Source organism: Struthio camelus, chromosome 4 (genome assembly GCF_040807025.1).
Source record: "Struthio camelus isolate bStrCam1 chromosome 4, bStrCam1.hap1, whole genome shotgun sequence".
Classification (NCBI taxonomy): Eukaryota; Metazoa; Chordata; class Aves; order Struthioniformes; family Struthionidae; genus Struthio; species Struthio camelus.
The window spans coordinates 20,245,083-20,266,443 of record NC_090945.1 but is presented as its reverse complement, the minus strand read 5'-3'; the positions used below and the strand labels follow the sequence as shown (position 1 = coordinate 20,266,443).

At 39.1% G+C, this 21,361-nt stretch overlaps 1 long non-coding RNA gene across 2 annotated transcripts in view; it reads left to right on the top strand.

Moving 5' to 3' along the window:
• Positions 1-21,361, top strand: part of LOC138067148 (uncharacterized) — a 137,151-nt gene that overhangs the window by 64,362 nt on the left and 51,428 nt on the right. For both annotated transcript variants that reach the window (XR_011140855.1, XR_011140856.1), the window contains exon 5: positions 2,189-2,297. This is a non-coding gene — a long non-coding RNA (uncharacterized lncRNA). The remainder of the gene's footprint in view (positions 1-2,188; positions 2,298-21,361) is intronic.

Sequence of the window (21,361 nt, the reverse complement as noted above, 5' to 3'; positions counted from 1 at the left end):
AGATGGAATAAGAATTTCTCTGACCACAGAAGAGCAAATCTTCCATTCTACTTCTGTGCACCTTGTGTAAAGGACACAAACAACCCATCTCTGTTCTTTCTACATATTCTAAAACTGTGTCTTTAGTGGTGAAGAGTTAAATTGGGACACACCAGCTAATGCTGTGGTTTGAAACAGGAGAAAGGATGAAAGAATGCACTGCCACTCAGCTTTATTTTGTCCATCCTTCCCTGATCTACTGATTTGGGTTGGCACATATCAGGAGGACTCTCAGTACAGTGTGTTCACTTGTCCCAAGTTCATATTTTACAGGGTGGTTGCGTGGCTAGGTAGCGCAATGTAGCAGTTTTTACCCCAAATTGTTCTGCAACTGAGCGTGCCCAAGTAGTTCTAACCTACCAACAGAAATAGATCGGACTATGTCAGAAAGCCCCAATATTTCAAAATACACAAGTATATCACTTTACTGTAAAGCTTCCTAAAGCTTTTTCATTACTTATTAAGAAACTGCATCCTACACTAATTCTGCATTAAGTGTCCTTAAAATCTGTTACACCAGACGCTCATCAGATGCTGCAAGCCAAAACCACTGCTTTTGTAACTCCATTGACTTCAGTAGTTTGCATGAGGAAAGCATTTGGTCCCTTTTCGCTAACCATTATATGTAGTGTTCTTTGTAACTTCCCAGGTATATAATCCTTGTAGCCTTCTTTCATGGGGTAAGGGAGATTAATTTTAGAAACAGTGGATTTTAAAGATCCCAGGACATTTGCTCTAGCCATTTCTTTACTTTACTTTGAGTAAGTCTGCTGTCTGGCTAACTTTCACTTGTGAGGGAATTGTATCATGGACTATTAACAGCTATACCTCACTTAACGCATGTACAACTGGGGAGTGTCTTCAAGCCTAATGGCTTCCTAATTCCTAATTATTTCTTATTTTTAAAATCTGTAATAAGTAATCAAAAAAAAAAAAAAGTTGAGGTCAAACTGCAGCTGCATTCTCATTGAGAATTCAGATGGAAAACACAAGCTACAAAATATTTTAGAAAAGTATTTGAATAATTTTGACCATGAAACAAAAGAAAGAAAACATCTCAGCAGCTTTAATAACATCTTAGAAGTAATTACCTTTCCTAGGTGAAAGGCAGAAGGAGGGATGTCTAGCAGCAAGCTAGGTTCCATTCTGGGAAGTCCATAAATCTGTTCTCGGTTATATGCACATGATTAAGTCCCATTCATGTCATGGAAACTTGAAAGGTGCACTGTTGCGTTGTCTGCCTAAAGGGTGAATGAAGACTTTGGATCTTAATACCTGTAATAAACACGAGGTATAATACATTCTCAGAGGCAGCCTCATGGCTTTTACTAGCCAGTTAATTCTAAGGAGGTGTGTGACTAGAAGTCCTTTTCCACTGTGGTTCCCTGGACTTCCTCACTGGGTGGCCTGCAGAGTTCTGTATGCTCAGTTATTCTTGCTTTTAGTATGGTGGCTTAGTGAAGACTCAGGGAAAATTCTGGATGTTGCAAGTATCCGTATGGCCTCCTTATGAAATATAATCGAGTTGATCAGTATTTTGGAGCAAAATTTTAAGAAATTAAAAGAGATTTTGTTTTTAAAGTAGCATCTCTCCCCCCAACCCAATGCAATTTATTTTAAAGTGGTGAGGATATCCCTGCAATTAAGTTGAAAACATTTTTTTTTTGCAATTATCATTTGTATTTTTTTCTTTTTTTCCATAGTTTTCTCCTCTATGTCCATCTGGCTAATTTTGAAAATTGATTTCCCCTGAAGCAGAAATGGGAGGGACAGAAAGCAGGCTTAAAAAAATAAAAGGAAAGAAATGGAAATCTATAAAGTAAAAATCTCCTTTAAAGTGAGAAAGCAAAAATGTGAAAGACTGAAATGGGGCAAGAACCCCTCAAAATAGAGTGAATCACAAGCTGGAGAAACAGTGTGGAAATTATTAATAAAATTGCTTTCCAGATTTTCTGCCGTTTAGTCTCAACAAGCCACAACACCAACTCTGCAACATAGTTCAAAATGAAAAACATTTTAGTGGCATTTTCACAATCCCGTTTCAGGGCTATGGAAGAGAGATACCAAATTGTATTAAATTCCTAGACTTACGCATTTACCTTTTGACAATAAATAGAGAATCAAGTATGCCCTTCATTGTTTTTTTCAGCTTTCTCAGCAGAGAAAATTGGCCTCTTTACTTTGGAAGACTTTTGTCTATGGTTTACGCATTTAAGAGCCTTCCCACCGACTTTCTACAAGCTGGATGAAATATATCAGTAAGTAACATGATTCTGACATAAGATTAAAATTTTTTATAGTCAGAAATTATTGCATATGTGAATTCACAGTTCTGTTTAAACAAACCTATGACTATTATTAATCCAGTATTAATAGGTGATTAACTCAACATTTATTAACTTCTGTGTGCTAACAGACAAAAACATTTGTTTCATGTGAACTAGGAACAGTCCTCTTCATAATTGTTTGCCTACTCTAATACTGTAGCAGTAGAATAAAAAGCAGCTTTGTGTCAAGCCAGGTTATTGTTTAGAAGAACACCGTACTGTGTTAAAGCAGCCTTACTCAGACCTCCCTTTTGCCACTGAGGAAACATTATTTAGTGCAAATTATCTCATACACTACAGAATACTTTCCCCTGATACTTTTTTAATATTAAAATTCAAAAGTCCCTTAGGCAAATACTAAAAACATGCATAGTTATATTGTCAAAATGACACCACTCATGCCATATGAAGTGGAGAACACATGGCAGTCCAAAACTAGTTCCAAAATGGAAGTTGTGGCCTGTGTAGCAATGGCAATTAAACTGTACGTAATGTAACTGTAACAGAATCTGTTAAAATTTCTACTGACAACAGCCAAATTCAGCTAACTTTCTTGTAACATTGCAAAGACAGTGCATGCCTCACAGACTTTATCATGATCACGGAATACCTTTCACCTCTCAGAGAGTATTTTGATTCTGATCCTACAGAAACTTAACAGCTTGGTTACTTTCAACCATCAGGAGTAATCCTATAGAGATCAATTTAAACCTGCCTTTCTGGCATGAAAGCAGTGCTTTAATAATATACATAATACTTAAATTTTTGTATGATCTGATCCAATTAACTCAAGTCAAAATGGAAGACAATTGGTGTCTTTGCATTAATGCAAAAGACAAGACCAGATCGGTTATTTGAGTGCTCAATCAGAATAATTGCCCTGAAATTATAAATAAGATCCGAAGCTTTTGTCTTCCACGATGCACTGTAAAATCTATACATCACAGCAGGTGTAAGAGATTGTTTTTGAGTCCTGCCTTGATTTGGGGCATTTTTCCTCCATCTCTGCTGTTCATGCATAGATTCACTACATCCTCCCTAGGTAATGGTCCTCCCAAAAATAAAGAGAAATGAGCAGTGCATAGCAAGAAGGTACAAATTTGTAATGCCCTGTAAGGCGTGATCTTTTTCTGTCATTATTTACCTGCTTATCATAATGAAAAATTTGTTGGGCTCTTCACATAATAATCTGTGTAAAGGTCTTGGAAAGTGCCTGTTTTTATGAGCATTAATTGCTTTCAGTGGGACTACTCATTAGTAAAGATAAGTCTTCCTATCATCAGGGACTAATTATGACAAGTGCAAAGGAAAAAGTAGAAAGCGAGTTGTTATTATTATTGTTAATGCCTTAGTCTTGTTAGTTTTGTAAGCCTAACAGCATGTTTTCATGTTTCTTGCTTTTAATCCTTACCTTTTAGTGTTATGAACGTTGTCTAACTTGGAGGGCTTTTTTTCTTTTATCCATCCTTATTTTTCATGTTTTTACCTAAATGCTACCAAGTACTGTTTTGGTTTTGATGTTGCCTTCAGTGGGAGGCCACACTTGGTGACTAAACAACAGTTTGCCATCCTACTCAGGGAACATAACAACTGCTGAACAGCCTGAGGTGTATTGTTAATACTGACTTCACCTCGACACATGAGGGGGAAAAAAAAGTGGGAGCATGCAGTGGCTAAGGAGGGAGCATATTAGTCATTTCACTTTGGCATTAGCTAACATTGTGGTGGGCTATATTCCCTCTTTATCTGGCGTTGTTTGAAAGATCAGTGATAGAAGGATGGAATAAGGTAGTTCTAGTCTTGTAATAGTTCACAGTGTATATACTATACTAGATATATGATATTAGATACAGCTGTAGAGGTTGTATATTTACTTTGTATATATGCAAGTAATATATCTAAAATTAATAATATATTCCCAATACATTTGAACAAAAAATACATTTCCTGTGTCTATGCAGGGCCATATCGGACAATGTTATTGTGATATCCCTGGTGGCTTGATGTGATAATCTGTTATAATGCAACCAAATGTGAAAGGAAAAATATAAAAAGAAAGTAGAAAACCTTATTTTCCCCAGCAGCTCATGATTACTTCTAAAACCAAGCAGCCGAGTCAAAAATTCCAAGGGTGCAGCGGCCCAGGCATGAAGTGACTCCTTCCGCCTTAGGTTCTTCAGCCAACTCAGTGCTCCAGGGTAGCAGTGTGGCCTGGTCAGTTTGGCTTTAGCAATATGACGAGCTGAAATTTTTTGGATATTAAAATTCCTAACGGCTTGTAAAGGTCAGGCTTAGCAGCCAACTTATTTTCCTTTTGTATAATCTATAGTTTACTGATATAAACAGTACTTATACTCTGAAACAAGGCTTTTTTCAACTGCATAAGAATGGAGTACCTCGCTGCGGCCTCTCTCTCTCCAGGGCATCAGAGAATAACCTATCTGTAAAAAGCAAAATGTTGTGACCGTCCCTGCTTGTTCTGGTGCCTGATTAACATACTTGCCCACTGCACATAGTATTTTACTGACTGTAGGCAAGTTGCAGTGACCGCAAGACCAACTGACATTGTAAGCTGAAAAAACCTCAGAAATGTGATTTCTGCTTTTCTGTGTGCTCTAAGAAGAAACAATCTGACCAGAAAAAAAAGAAAGCAAAGCAATAAAGCATGTATTTTAAACTCAAAAAAAGAATCCATTTTCTCACGCTAAGGTGTTACAAAAATGATGTAATTTAGAATATTTTAATATTGTAATTACTATTTGTTACTATTGTAAAATATTATACAGTAGTATGCATGCTAAGACTAAGTCTACAAGACATTACAACTAAATAGAGACAATATATGCAAAGACTGGGAAGAGAAACATGCGCATGTGAAATGATTGGCAGAAATCATAGGAAAATAAGATGGGGAATGTACCTAAGTCATTTAGTCCAAGCCCCTGCATTGAAAATGGATCAGAAATAACTAGACCATTCCTGCTAAAGCTGAATCTAATCTATTCTTTAAAAAACAAAACAAACAAAAATACACACAATTCCCCCTCCCCAGTTCCTGTTAACGTCTAGACAAATCTCCATCGGTGCGCCCTTCCCCAAGAAGCTATCTTGTCCTAGCAATGGATAGCACAGAGACTGAGTAATAGCAGGTCCCTGCACAACACCGTTTCACATACTGAGAAACTTATCTTCATGTTCCATCATCCTCCCTGCTTTCTCTTTCCTTCTCCTGGTCCCTCATCTTCTAATCTGAACAACCTCAATTTCATTGTTATGCTCTCATGTTTCCCTAACCTCTAGTTTGCTGCTCTTCTCTGTACCATCTCCTGATTTGTCTATTCTGTATAAGCAGAATTTCATTTTTTAATAGCCAAGACAGTAAGGAAAATATTGGCATACAGCAGCATGGGCATCCACGTGGACTGTCCCATTTAATATCACTGCCTTTGTGTGCAAGTGAACTACTGAAGACTGGTTTCTGAGTACTTTTTCCTCAAACAGCTGTGTATTCCCTTTGTAGTTTAATCTTGACCATCTCTCCCAATTTCCTTTTGGGACTGTTACATGGGACTGTGTCAAAAACTTTATAATGCCAAGCAAATTTACGTTGTAATCCTCCCACTACTCTCCAGGCCACTTATGAAAGAAGAAAATTAAACTGGGTTAGCATTTGGTCTCTGTAAATCTTTGTTAGCCTCCCCCCTCCCTTTTTTTTAAATCAGCTTACAGTGCCGTAGGTGCCTATAAAAGGATTGTAATAATTTTACCACATATTTTCTCAGATAGTTAAATTAGCGTATCTGTACTATAATTTCCTATGCTGTCTTTCTTCCCTTCTTCCTTAAAGATAAGTAAAATGTTTGATGTGCTCCAGTCTTTTGGATCTTCACTGAGTCCAGAAACATGGAAAAGAGCAGACTTTGCCAGGTCACACTGCATTCAAAGGCCAAACCAAGAACAACAGGACGCATATCTCCTGATTCAAATCCACGTTATGCCATGCTAGCCCCTGAAATCTATTCAAGCAGTACTAATCTCTTTATACGTCCATCAATGTCATCATCATAGCAATATAACCAGAGATTTTAGAGGCTTATAAGCTTTCAAAAAACCCCCAAAAGTTTCAGCTACCTACTCTGCTGTTATAAGTGGCTTACTGACAGCGTCCAACATCATGATTCAAAAGCATGAGGTTAGGCAAGTATTGTGAGCAGTCCCCACAGCCACGCTACTTTCTAACCAGTCAGCCACCTCACCGTCTCAGCAGTTGTTTCAGCTCAGTTGGAGGAAGAGGTCAGATCGCAGGGAAGCTGTGCTGGAGCACACGGCAAACATGGATTCCATCCAGGGGCAGCCAAAGTGCCAGGATGCTTGTGACCACAAAGCGCTCCAGAGTGCAGAAATGATGGAAGGAGGAGTCCGAGCTCTGAATGAGAATAAGGAAGCTGTGTTGTAAAGAGCAGAAAGAGAGCATGATTTTAGTGAGGCACCTCAGCGATTATTCTTTTACTGGAATCAGGAAGCCTTTCTGTAATTAAGTGAAAAGCTTGTAACGTTCAAATACGCATCTCTCTAGGAATTCCTTGAATATTTTGTTTAACATGCAGAGGTATGGCTTCAGTTGGTCAATGGTAAGATACTGCCTTTAGTTTATTTTTCACTGGGGACTTTTCTGTACCACACAGGCCCTCTCTTTGGCCTTTACATTTTATTCAGAGGACAAGAGATTGAAGAAGTCTGCAGGATAACCAGAAATACAGAACATGGCACAGCTGCTCTGGAGAAAAACTTAAACTGCTATTGAGCACAAGCAGTAGTAAACATCTGGGGATCATTTGAAACTGTAGCTGCTCGCTCACTATGGAAGACTTGAAAGAAGCAGTTAATGTTTCTTTTCTGGGTAGGGGATTGATCTTTATCACCACTTTCCCTGAACTGTATTAGTAACAATCACCAGGGACAGGTACACATTTTTTTTAAAAGTGTCAATAGTTGCCCCAGGACACAGAAGGGGGGGGAGGAATTTGAATCCCAATTTGACTTGTTTTCTGTCCAGAACCTCTTTTATTTGAAGTAATTTTTGTGCGAAGTTTGACTGAAGCTTTCAAGGATACATGCAAATAAATCAAGTAAACACAACAAAAAGAAGAAAGAAAAACCCCTCTTGCGAGGCCTCCAAAATAAGTTCTTTCTCCAGTGTACCAAAGAGAACTGTAATTCAGGTTTTTTTGCTCCAGCTTTTATTATTTTTTATTTCAGATGCAACTTTATAAGGAGGAAGTTCGTGCTTCCTTTGAACATTTGGGCTAGTATTTTACTATAGCAGGTCACTGAGGCTGCTTCCAGTCTGTGTAGCCAATAATCTCCGTAGCACCCTAAGGACTGCCCTGCAGCCACCCAACACACACTGTTTTGTGTATGTAGAAACTAAGTGAAGGAAGGGAGGAAAAGGGATGCAGACGTGGTGAGGTAGCTTGAGTCTGCTGGTATTAAATCTCACTGTGAGGGTACTTCTTTCCTGTGCGATGCTGATTCTCCTGCAGTGATGGGGGTAGGAGTGGTAGGAGCAATGATATTATTTATTGACAGCAGTATGGACATAGGCCTCCCACAGGCTTTGCATGCAGGAGGCATTTTGAAATGCTGTCCTCTCTTTTGTTGAAGGACAGCGCCTGACTGAGGAGACGTTCATGGGACCATGTGAAGGGGGACTTTGGACTCCTCACTCTTTTCTTCTGCGTGATTCTAAATCTTCCTCTCCCAGTCCGTCCCCACTGACCGAAATGAATGCAGAGGGGTGGCATACAGTTCTCTCAGAGCTGTCCCTTCTGTTGAATTCCTGCAAGTAGTGCAGAGCAAGCTGGCTCAGGAGTATCAGCCTATCTGCTCATCAGCAGTATCTTCCTTCTGTAAGAGGTAAGGGCTTTAAGGGCTTCTAGATCATCAGTATCTCTGGCACTCTCACAAGGAGGGTGGATAAGCACAGGAATGGGCTGCCCAGAGGGGCTGTGAAATTTCCATCCCTGGAAATCTTCAAAACTCAACAGTACAGGCTCCGAACAACGTGATATAACTTTGAACTTCTTGACACTGCTCTGAGCGAGGAGTTGGACTAGGTGACCTCCAGAGACTTCTTCCACCGTAAATTATTCTATGCTTTAAGTACTAGAAATATAAAGCTTGGTAGCAGATTAAAGCTCAGAAAGATGAGCACTTCTGCTCGCTGCAGAGGCAAGTCTCTTGGCCAGTAACAGCAGCTTAATCAGAATAATCTCTTCCCCAACCTCTGAAATCTGTCTACGTTCCTGCCAGTCTTACAAGAGCTGGTTTTCTTGGTCAGAGATTTTTGAGGACCAAGTACAACTACCAAACATTCTTGAGCTCAGAATGCAGCTACGACTGTAAATGCCTGACAGCCACCTGCTCTCCTAACCATGAGGCACCAAGGATGGCAGTCTACCACCGTTCCTGAGCTCAAGGAGCGATGGAAGCTGAGAGCCATCCCTCAGAGTCAAGATCTTGCCCCAGTGAGAAGCAACTGCTCTTCACTTCCAGAAGCTCCTGACTGTCTTCCTTCCTCTTTCCGCTCTTGGAAAATGCACAGTGTCCCTCCCTCTTTCTTCTTTCCTCCCTCCTCTCCCACAGCTAGTTCTTTCAATACAGACCCACAAGATCCAAGGGAAAGAAACTTGGGAATCTTTTACTTTTTTTCTGTAAGGGTAAATGAAAATTGGTTTTTTGCCATTAAATTCTTACTGAGAATTTAAGTGCATGAAGTGTGAGAGGTTGCTTTTTTTGATGTAGTGGTACAATGCAAGCACTAGTCAAAATTCACACTAAAACTTCCTCTGTCTGGAGCATGAATTAATATATTGAGTGAATTTCCATCTCAACAATCTAACAAAACCCACAGGCCTTTGTGTTCCTGGAGGAGGTTGTCATATGAAAACTTTTCTTTTCTTAACTTTGAGAATGTGATAAAGCCCAGATACCAAAGCAATGCAAAGTATTAACAAGGTAGGAAACCTTATACACTTCCCCCCCCCCCCCCCAATATTTTTAAATAAATCATTTCTGCACAATGATGGCAAATCAGTAGAAAGGCAGATTTCCAAAGCAGCATATGTGAGTCTTGCTGCTAACTGTTACACATATTAATGGACGTAACTTGGTTAAGTCCTTCTCTGGTGCTTCCAAAAGTACCTTTGTGTGTATAATAAATTAGTTTTTTTCCTTGTTCAGATTTTTGAGGCGTAGAACTACAAAAGCATTCCTTCTCGTAGCACAAAAGCGAGGCCTACATATCATTCTTTATTCTTTCCAAATGAGATATTTCTTTGCTGCACCTGGAAAGAATGCTAGCTAGCATTCCAGCTGATAAAAACTGGATTTCAGCAAAGTCAGAGGGGAACGCGAAATCACTGAGAAGAAACCCCATATAAACCTAACAGCACAAATTAAGAAAAGGTGCTTTTCTATCACAGACTAATTGACCGGGACCAACTGTTTCACATATCACATCCCTCCCTGCTGTTCAGAGAATCTTGAGCAAAACAAATCCGTGCCAGAAATAATTTATACTTATAAACATATATACACATATCTGTACATAGATGACAATATGGCTCACTCCCTACACACCTCTTCAATTTGCAAGCATCACCAATGATTTTAGTGTAGATGAATGCGTTCCCTTAAGTAAACAGTGTTTGTAAAGTTAGACACTATGCTCATTCATCTTTATTGGGTCAGATGTCAGTAAGGATTTTGCTAAGTGCTCTATTATTTTGAAAGCCAGTTTAATGACTGCATACTATAAAAGTTAAAGAAATTATATGTAATGTGTAATGAGCAATATGATTTCTAAATGTTTGCATGTAATGCATGTCAGATTTCAGTTAAAAAAAAAAAGAACTCCTTAACGTTACAGTCTACTCTTTAGAAGAGCCACATGTTGTAACCTCAGAGCCTCAAAATATCAGCTGTTTTCTATGCATGATCAGAGCAGTGGAATCTATGCCATGTTCTGTCTTGAATCTGGCTGGAGCAGTGATCAGATGTGCACTTCTGCTAAATGCAGTCAGTGTTTGATTTATGTACAAATCTGAATTCATACTTTTTTTCTTGCAAGATTTCTCATTCTGACATCATTTTTGTCAAAGACAAATATGCCAGTAAGGAATGACCTTTTCTAAGATTCGTATGTGGTTGCTCTTCTTATATTACTATTGATAAAGTGATACCATTTAGACACCAAATGAGATCAAGGACCGTGGTATTTGCCTATTGGAAAAGATGGTCTCACATTAAATATTTAAAATCTAAGTACTCTGGACAGATAAAAGAAATGTCTTTAAACCTTTCAGAAAGAAGAGTAGAAGTGATTGGTCATGGCTACCAAGGACATGTTGTCTTAGTCAGAAGAACCTCTCGAGAAAGCCAAGCACTCTCTTTCCAGCCCTTCAGCACAGATTTTCATCTCCCACCCATCTTTCCTATCCTATTTTCTGTATACCTGTTCTTATTTCTTCCGCTGTTCTTATTCACTGCTGGTGCCCACTTTACCATACAGAGTGTTAATCTTCCTCATCATCAGAGCTGTAAATTTAGGTTACTGTAGTATACTGAACTTGAGCCATTCAGGAACTGCTTATCTGTTCCTTATGGCTCACCTTTTCCTTTTCCATAGGAAGTAGCATACAGGAAAGAGATAGGGTTAGAAACGAGGTAGGGCTAAAAGCAAGGATAGCAGCTGCCTCAGCTGTCCAACTTTGATATGTTTATATTTATAAGTCAGCGCTATGAATGCAGTCACCATTCAGTTCAAAGAAAGACTTTCAAATAAAAATTAACAACTATAAAAAGGAACAGGGAAGGTGGGAAAGGTGGGAAAGGTGGGAAGGCCCAGCCAGAAGATGCTTTAGTCAGCGAGACTTCTCTGAACTCCTCCTTGGCAGATCAACCTGTTCATATGGGAAATATGGCTTCTGGCCCTGAAGTTTAACACACTTGGTTGAAATGCATCGATCAGGATTTTGTTGAATATTGGAAGGTTCCCTGAAAAGTTTGTCTGAAGGGGTTTAGGGTTGTGTTTTGGGTATTTTTGGTTTTTTGTTTTTTGGTTTTTTTTTTTTTTTTTTTTGCACCTACTGAGATGCTTCATTCTTCTGTGCTGCAGCAAATCAGCTTGCTGGGAACTTTGCAACTATTCAGTGCAGCTTCATGTCCATTGCTTAGGAATACGCACATTAGGTGAACAGATCAGCAAATACTGAGACAAGGCATTTGGGTATCACATTTGAAAAAATATTTTATATACTTAAATAAAATTCTATATACAGAACTTTATTTACTAGAACATTATAACGTATATATTAATAAATACAATTTTAGGTAAAGCTGTCTAACAAGGCCAAGCAAATGCCCGAAGGAGTTTTTATTTCACTTCTTTGCTTATAGCGTGGTTGGTATAAACTACTTTTGTTAGTTTAATAACGAGGGTGGGAAGAGGCCAAGCACTGGGAGATTAATTTAAAATCTAGCTCAGAAGAATTAGTCACAGGAGAGCAACTTCAGCATGTCTGGCACATATCAGCATTTTATTTCATTGTAACCAAAATATCGCACATGGATTCATAAAACACATTTGTTGGGTTTCCTTTCAAGTTTCACAGTTTGTTCTTTCTTTTAAAACCTGTGGTAGGTCAGAATTAATGGAAGTAATTTCCTTTGCTAATGACCTCAAATATACTCTTTTTAAAACTGTAGTAGCGGCCTTTTAAAGGAAGGGTTGGAGGTTCTTCTTACATTATCAAGATAAAGCATGAAATAACGCTCATAAGTATCTACCTTTGTATTAAAAGCTGCATTAAACCTCAACAACTATTTTTAAAACACTGCAAAATGTATTTAGTGTTCACAGGTGAAACATTATACATTTATATGGAGATACTCTTTGTACACTGATACTAACATCCATCTGAACGTTACGTGTGAAATTATAAAAGATAGAGTGGCTAGAGGAATGTAACAGGAACTTAGTCAGACTTTTTATATTAATTGTCACTCATATTTTGCTGGTAAATCTTTCTCTCTTTTGACAGAGAGGAAGAAATATCGTTATCCACTTTTACGTAATATGTTATTGTTGTATAAGCTGGTTGCTTGGTTTCCGTATTTTGACGTGTGCAGCAGGATAATATAATGATTTGTCAGTGTTCTCGGCATGAACTTAATGGGTAGGAGCATGGGGGTTATATCTCTGGGTAAAGCATTCGTATCCTTGGACAGCTGGAAGGTATTTTCATAGTACAAAGTTACTTTCCTGGAGATCTTATGTCTATTTAAGTCACAAATTTAAGTAACGGGCAGAGAAGTTAGCTTTTTTGTATTTTCTTTTTTCAATATTTAGGGCATATCAACACTGCTAGCAGGATTCAGACCAAGAGCCAATAAATTCCACAGACCTATAGGCCAAAGATAGATGAGGCACGGGAATACAACTGCATTTCACTTCAATGAGCCTGCACATCTAGTTCAGTCTTGATGCTATCCTTATGCTTTTAGGTATTCTTTTTTTTTTTTAAAAAAAAACTGAGTCTGCAGAGTGAGTCTATACCAGCTCAGTATTTTGTGTTGCATGGCTGCAGCAATATTGCACCAGTATTAAGTGTCCATGAAGTGGAGTTTCTTGTTGGGTCTGTGACTTAAGAGGGAAGAATTGCCTGGGGAGGTTACCCAATTAGTGGACATTTTATTCATCACCCATTTGGACATCAGTACGTTGATTATCCATCTTCAGTGACAGAGAAGATGCAAAATTCTGGGTACAGCTGACCTGTTACCAGCAGCACTTGTGCTAGCTCAGCAGGGCAGAAAACATGATTTCCATGCTAATAACGAGAGGCCCACTCTGTTAAAGAAATCTCTGATGAGAGGAGGTGAGAAAAGGCCATCACAGACTGCTTAATTCAAGCAGACTGTCATACATTAGAAGTCAAAATAAGCATTTTTCTCCTAGTCAAGAGAGTCTCAGTGTGATAGGTGTACTTTGGTGATGGAAATGCTGCATTTGAAACACTCTCGTCTCTCCCTTTTTTCCCCCCCTCCCAAATGGCAGCTTCAGATTTCATCAAGGCCGCATCAACACTTCATCTTTCTGAGGAAGATTAATAGTGTGCCATAAAGTTTCCTGTGTGTCTGCCTCTATCTGAGGAGCCTTTAAAACCTTATCTTCTCAGCAGGACTTATTTAAAATAACAGTAAAGGTTTGCCCCAGTGACCTCAGCCAGTCTCCTTCCACAGTCATAGCAGCTTGTTTTCTGAGTGGGTGTAGCACCTCCCTTCAGAGATGGCTGCTTTTTAATTATTTTGGTACTGTTTGTGAAGGGAAGGACTAGAAAAGGGGAAGGTATACAGCGAGATTCCCCCCCCCCCCCCCCCAGAAGAAGTGACTGGTAATGAAACTCTGCTTTGTGATTGAAGTCAATTACAGGCTTTAATAGGAACAGAGGCAGGACGTCTGTGGACACTTCTGAAAAATGCATCCCAGCATCATTGGGTTATTTGAGTAGAAACAGGGAACAAATGCATCTTCCTCTGTTTTCCTCTTTTTGTCTTCCCTAAGGTTTTCTACTTAATCATGGTTGAAAAGAAGTGATTCACCTCTCCCTTTTCCAAGCGTGGAGGTGTCAATGGACTCTTTCCTTGCTGTGGATGTTAAAGGCTTGGAAATACTGTTTCTGCTTTGTATCTATAGCATTTTCATTTCTGGCATGTGCACAAAGACTTGCTCTGTTTATTTTAAGGTACAGGCCTGTTTACGTAGTTCCACTTGAACTCGGTTTAATGATACGCCTTTCTGATTCATCTGCAGAACAAAACATCTTTTTATCGGTTTTTACAAATGACCTTAAATGGTTGGAAAGTAAGTGTCTTTTTTTGCCTTCCTTTTCACCAGTGACATTTTTCTGATTCATCCATTTTAAAGGAATGGCAAATTTTTTCATGTGTTTTTGGACAGTGCAACACAGTGTTTTTCATATAAATACAAAGTATCCCACAGCAAATGTAAAGGCACCATCCCGAGGCAGCTTGTTTTCAGATGGTGGCTTTCCAGTGCAAGCAAAGTAGTACTGCAACACCTATGCAACAGATCATGTCTGATCTGTTAAGAGCACAGTTCTGATTTTAGAAGTTTATTTCTTGTTCTTAAGCACAGCGCATATGCCACCCTGGCATCCTAAATAAAGTCATTTCAAAGGTTCCTTTGAATGAACAACCTGCATGCAGAAGCAGTTTATATATATTTAATAAGCTTATTATTCCTGATGAAGGCCTGATCATAATCCTGGAAGCTTTACTACTCTTTATTTGCCCTTCTTCAAACCTAGAAGGAACATAAATAAAGCCTGTGATGAACAGGAGATTTGTACTTCCTTGTCAAATGTTTTCACAAGAACAGAGCAATACTCAGTCCATCTGCCCTGTCCCAGGCCTTCCCATCCCTGCAGTGTCTCCAGCTTTGATTCCTGATGTATTCCCCCCCCCCCCCAAAATATCGCTAATAGGAAGTGTAGGATCAAGCTTTGATGCCTGAGGATTTGGAGTATGACAACGTACTTTCCATCCCACAGTTCTGAGATGCAGCTATTGTCACTGGGCTGGAGCACAATGTCCCTGAGCCCTTGTGGGGACGCTCGCAGGAATGTCATCAGTTGCTCCAGGAGCCGTTCATTTGTGTCCCACAAAGGCCCACAGACTTGCAGTGCACAAACACATATAGCAAAGAAGGGACTAAGCAGAACAGCATCAAAGGGGCCTTTTTGTGAGAATATGGACAACACTATAAAACGAACCTTGTGTTAACCTACTGAAGAATAGGGAACAAGAATTCTGAATGCCAAAATATACAGAGATGTATGAAAGTGGGAAAACATATACAAAAGTAGGCAGATTGAATAAAACTATTTATCTTTAAGCCACACAAGTCATGGTAATTAAATTAGGTCAGGACGGCTATAAAGCTACAAAAAGCAGGCTGTAACTAATTTAGAAAGAGACAGAGAAGACCTGAAAAGAAAACAGATTGACAGTCCCCTCTCCCCCCCTTTTTTTTAAAATCTAATCAAGGCAACAAAACTTAAGAAAAAGGGAGGAAAAAAAAACCTCTTGATTTATCAAGTTTTTCTCTCAACTTCAAACCATTAGAATAGACAAAAGCACCCAGTCACATCTTTGATGAAGGTTTTCACATTGTTATTAGTGTTAACTGAGGGTTACATGCCTGCAGATTCCCCCACCCTGAGAAAAACAGAGAAATTAGAAGCCTTAAATTTCAAAAAAATGGTGGAAAGTATAACAAAGATTAAAGCTGAGCTGAGCTTTATCAACACAGTATCATTGAACTGAATCATTCTGAGCATCCTTATCATCTGCTTTATGAGAAGAAAAGGCCTAAACATCTATGAAAAGAGGACAGTCGGACTTGATTTAAAATCATTTTTTCCATGAAGACCAGATGCCAGTTCCTATTAAAGCAACTGTTTTTGAGAATGGTTTTAAATATTTACTTTGAATGTGTCAGGTTGTATAGGGTATGGGACTACACTTCTTGGAAGCTGAGAAGGGAAGGATTAGGAGTTTATTAGTAGATGTGGATCCAGCCTCATTAAAAGAGGTTTAAAATAATATTTCAGTTTATTTCTAGAGTAGTTTTCATTCTTGGTGCGATTAGAAAAATTAGTATTCTAAGGCAGTCTGAAGGGTGAGGAGGACTGTGTGAACAAAATGGGGGAAGGGAACAGACAAAAAGCGCAGCTTGGTATGCGTTGGTGTGTAATAGCAAGCAACACATTCCCACCCCACTTCTCTTTTTATGCCTGTTTTAGCTTTAAGTAATTTCTAAAGGTTTTCCAGCAGCAGATGACACTTAGCCACTGCAGTCGTCCAAAATAAAATATGAACTTTGCCCTATAAATAAAATATTTGAGGTTTTCAACACTATTAAGGGGTTGCAGATTCCCTGTGAAAATGGAAATTCCATCCCCTTTCTACCAATAGGTCCCCAAGGGTGAAGTTTTGACCCCAGTGAAGTCAATGGAAACTTCACTCTATTGCAATAATACCAGAGTCATCTCTCATCTCAGTCGTCTTTGCAACAATGAAATGTGGATAGTAAATGGGAAACTGTCCCATGCAACATTACCATTAGGTAACACTTCTGCTAGACAGTGGGAGAGAGCCTTTGAGAAACGATCCAAAAAGATGTACAACAATGCATAAAGTCAGAAAGGAGGAAGGGGAGTGGTGGGGAAGCAACATTATGCATCTCTCCTTGCAGAACCAAGTGCTAGATCCAACCTGCTACTGCAGAAAAAAAGAGAAATTATTTGAAAAGGGCTCTAAGAGGGAGAGTAGTCTGCATTCACTGCAGAAAAATGTAATACGGAGAACATAAGCAGTCAGAGCTGGCTTTTCACTGTTTCAAAGTTGAACTGGCACCAGCCAGCAGGGTTTATTTCTGATTGAGAGAAGAAAAAACAAACAGAACAAAACCAAAGCCTGAGAGAAGCATTTCAGGACCAGATTATACATGCACTGTGCCTACTAAGAAAAAGTAAGAGCACAGAAATATCTAGCAAAAGAGCTACACTGAACAGAAAAATGTCTACATAAGAGGATATAAGAAGGAAATATTAAATTCTCAGTAAGTTGTGGATTGGCAAAGCAGCATCCCCTTTCTTTACATCTCCCTCCATCTAGTCTTCTTCCTTTTGGAGGAAGAAATTCATTTAAGAGAATAAATCAAAAGGCGTTATAGCTAGTTTTGGATTTGGGGGGAGTCAGGGTGTTTTGGGGGCAGTTAGAGTTCCCTCCAGTGATAAATGTTTGTTTCTGTGATAACAACTCCTTCTTGTGTTGCATCTTTCATCTCCGTTTTTCACAAACGCACAACATCTCTAGAAAGAGAGAAATATTTTGGATAAAGTAAAGAGCAGGAGGAGCCTTCATCCTTCAACCTGGAGAGCATGCCAAGCTCTGCATCATTAGAAAGACAAAATTTTAGCAAGGAGTTGCAGAACTAATCAACAGAACCCAGGATTGGGTCCGTCTTGGCCTGGATTCTGGTCCAAACACAGGCTCAGAGACTCCCAAAATTTTTTGCACCAATACATACTGCCAAAACCTCCTCCTTCCCCTTTGCGCCTCCCCTCCTCAGCGTGCCTCCTCCTCCTCCTCCATCTTCTTCCTACCCATCGCTCACTGCTTCTGATTCCACACTGCTTTGTGCTGCTGCACTCTCTCCCTTGCCGCCTCCTTGCAAAGCTGCTGGCACTGACTGAGGCAGCCAAATCAAATAGGCCCGTCTGGCTCCATCCCAAGCTCCTCCTAGTCAGAGCCAAGATCAGTATGGCAGAACGTAATTTCTTGAGCTTTGAGCCCCTTTTCATCTGTTCACAACTGTTTGACCTGCAAGACACTCTTTCCTCTATCACTTTAAGGCATTTGTATTTAAAGAATTGCTAGGAGAAAGGGCATCCTGCATGGACAGAGCCATTTCCACTGACGTGTGCAATAATGAATACAGCTAAGCTGTGGAGAGGTGGAATTACAGCCATTTTCTTGTAACTTCTTCTGCTTTGTGAAAAGAAAACCTTTGGGAATGGTTGCTGTGATACTTGCCAGTGCAAGACTGGAGCAAAACTAGACCTGCTCTACATTAAGACTGAACTTCCAGTTTTGCCTTGGCACATCCTAATTTTAAATATCTTAAATGCACTTATGATTGTCATAAACTCATAGGATGATAGGCTGCCATTTTCAGAAGCGTACGCCTGACATTACATCTTACTCCTTAACTTCAGTTCTTACTTAAGTGACCTGTTTGAGTGTTTATCGGTTAGGAAATACTGGGGCACTCCAAATTTATCAGCAACTGCCAGTGGAGACAGGGTGAGACACAACAATAAGAAAGAGGTGTTACCTCTGTAGGCAGAGGACCAGGTGCAGAGTCCTGCTGAAGTACCAGCCAGAGAGCACTGCAGAACCAGATTTAAAATGAACCCCCCCCCCCCCAAAAAAAAAAAAACAGGTCTGAATGCCAGCATCTCAGTATAGCAATTTATTGCTCTGTGCAGTGTTCGCATGCAGCCAATATGAGCCAAGGGACTGAACTAAACCCACTGAGTTTTGACAGACTGTCTGTTACTTCATTTTTATTGCTTATAGGTAAAAGGGGACCTGTCAACCCATTAGAGTTTTTGGATCTACAGAATTTGGACCATATTTTATGTTTGATTGTGTTTCTTTAAAATTACCCCTCCTAACCTAAATAGGAGCTGTAGTATCTATTATTTTTTTTTCCTTGAAATAAATTGGAGATGGCACAGAGCATTGAAAGAGCAAAGGTCTTTAGAAGCAGCCTCAAAAAATTAAGAGTCTGTGAAATACTTTCCAAACATCTGCATGAATAGTGCTACATCAGCCTTCCAGCTGACCAGTTAAAAAGAGCTTCCTTTAATCTAAACCATGTTCCTTGGGGTTTCTTAATGTAGTTAGTTCTTCATCTTATTTTTATACTTTGCCAGTGAGAAACTGCCTGCCTCTCAGTAGTTTCTACTAACTGTTTCTTTTAGTTTTGGCATGATGTAGCATGTTTTCATTGCACGGAGATCTCCTCAAACAAAGGAAAATTGTGAAACTGTCATATCAGATTTCATATATTACTTTTGGCATTACACTCCGTAGACCTGGTGTCCAGTGAATTTCAAAGGCCTCTGATCTTTTATAACCATTTCCAGTCTTATACATACATCTTAAAGTTCCTCATCTGCAGTCACTGGGAATATGATTATTAAAGTTGAGGTAATTTGGATATTTTCTTTCTGTAAAGATATACAGAGTGATCCTTTACACCATAAATCATTTCCAGTGTTTCATTATGCGTTGTGCTACACTTCTCATTGTTTCAATTTATTAAAGAGTCTCTCCTTTTTCTCCCCCCCCCCCCCGACCTTGCCCCGCTAGGCGCATATAATACTTTAGAGCTGATAGTCAGGATGCTTAGATTTAGAAATAGGATAATTCAGTTCATTTTATTCTCAACACCTTTGTTTTTTAAATCAGATTCACTGCTTTCTTTTTTTTAATTCTGCAATTTTCTAAAAATGTTCCCTGATTAACAGATCAAGATTATCATTCATAATGCTACAGAAGAGTTCTTTTATCTCTTATGGTATCTTTGATTTAGCGTATTTGCTTGCTTATATATATGGCAAAACATTCAAAACTATTTCAGCAAAAAAGGCAAGGTATTATACTTTTCCATATCACTGTGGGGAAAAAGATACACAGGGTGGGATAAGGTTGGTGGGTTTCGTGACTGCTTTGTTAGAAGGGCAGGTTACTCAGGTATTGGTCAGAAAGCGCCTACACGTATGAACATTAAGAATGGGTTTAGAGTTATGGGTTCCCTCTAGGTCTTTCAGCACCATGAAAGAGAGATATAAAAAGACAAAATTTTTCTTTCTGGCTTTGCTCTGTCAATCTGAAAACCTAATGATGATGCACTAGGAGCTTAATTGTTAACCACCTTGTGGTTTGGGATCAGTGTGATTTCTCTGCACTATTCTGTTCATCACCAGTCCAGGGAAATCAACCACACTGATGTTGACCTTTCAGGACTTAAATAGAAAAGAAGCTCCCATGACACAAAATCCTTGAAGTGTGTTTATATAGTGGTTCCCTTGGCCAACTCAATGGGCCAAATAAAAGATTTCCAGAACTGAAAGCATGAGCCTTGACAACTTGGGCTACAGGCTAAATTAAATGAAAAGGCTAAGCCTGCTGGAGAACATTAACAGACAGAAATCCTATGTTATTTGTGGGTTCATAACTCAGCCATTTGCCTCAGAGATCAATCACAGATGACACCTTAAGGAAAGAAGAATAAGTTTTCTGGAACAACTGGCTGAGATGACAGGTTATTCAGATGTCTTTTCTAAATGTACACAAACCAAAACCATCTTATCTGTAATCCTGTCCTTATAAGCAACTTGTATCTGATGTTTCTCAGTCTCCTCACTCCTTTTCTTCACCCATATGAACACTTAAATTTCAAAGGAGGAATTATTTTATAAATCTCCGTCAAACTTCTGATCATTCTTCCTTTCTCAGTTATACAGCTCTTCGACAAATCAGAGCAGAATATCTGCGTTCCTTTGTTATAAATACAGTAGACTTTTCGATTGTGGCTGCTGCTCTTTGCGAAACCATTTCTTAGCATCCTTTTCATCCTGTCTAGGAGATTAGTAACTGTTTCTTAGAAGGATTATTTTTATCCTATTTTTCACTTCCTTTCCATTTTTCTTGGCCATCTATCTATCTCACTACATCAGGCTTTTCCCAGCTGAGATAAAAGTTCTTCCTTGTGTACATACCACATGTTGGTCTTCCCCCTTGGTGTGCTTTTTGGTTGATCCTGTTACCTGTTCCATATCCTGATCTTTTGAAGTTCTAGATAGTGTCACAATATAACCAACTTTCAGTTATCCTTGTTACATCGTATTAACATCATGAATTCAGGATGACAATCTGTCATCTTGTATAGTGAAACTCTACATGCGGCATGAGCACGGTCCTTCATTTTTTGTCTTCAGCACAATAAACTTCTCTACCTCCACTAACTGTGTTTTTTAATCAGATAGTTATTGCTTCTCTACATATTGAAATACTGTTGTACTTCAGTGAGAGTAAGCCAGCGTTATTCTTGGAAGGTAAAGGACCTCTCCAACTTAACAGTATCACAAGAGTATATGGTTGGGTTGAATTGCGGCATATCACAAACAAATCCAATGCAAGATATCAGGGAAAAATTCCTCGCAGATTCTTGCCTTAACTTAGAGTTTCTTTTTCTAATTTTACAGAAATTCCAAATTTAGCTCAGCTAGCTTTTCAGACATTAAGACATTTTTCCTTAATGAAGTTCGTGGATA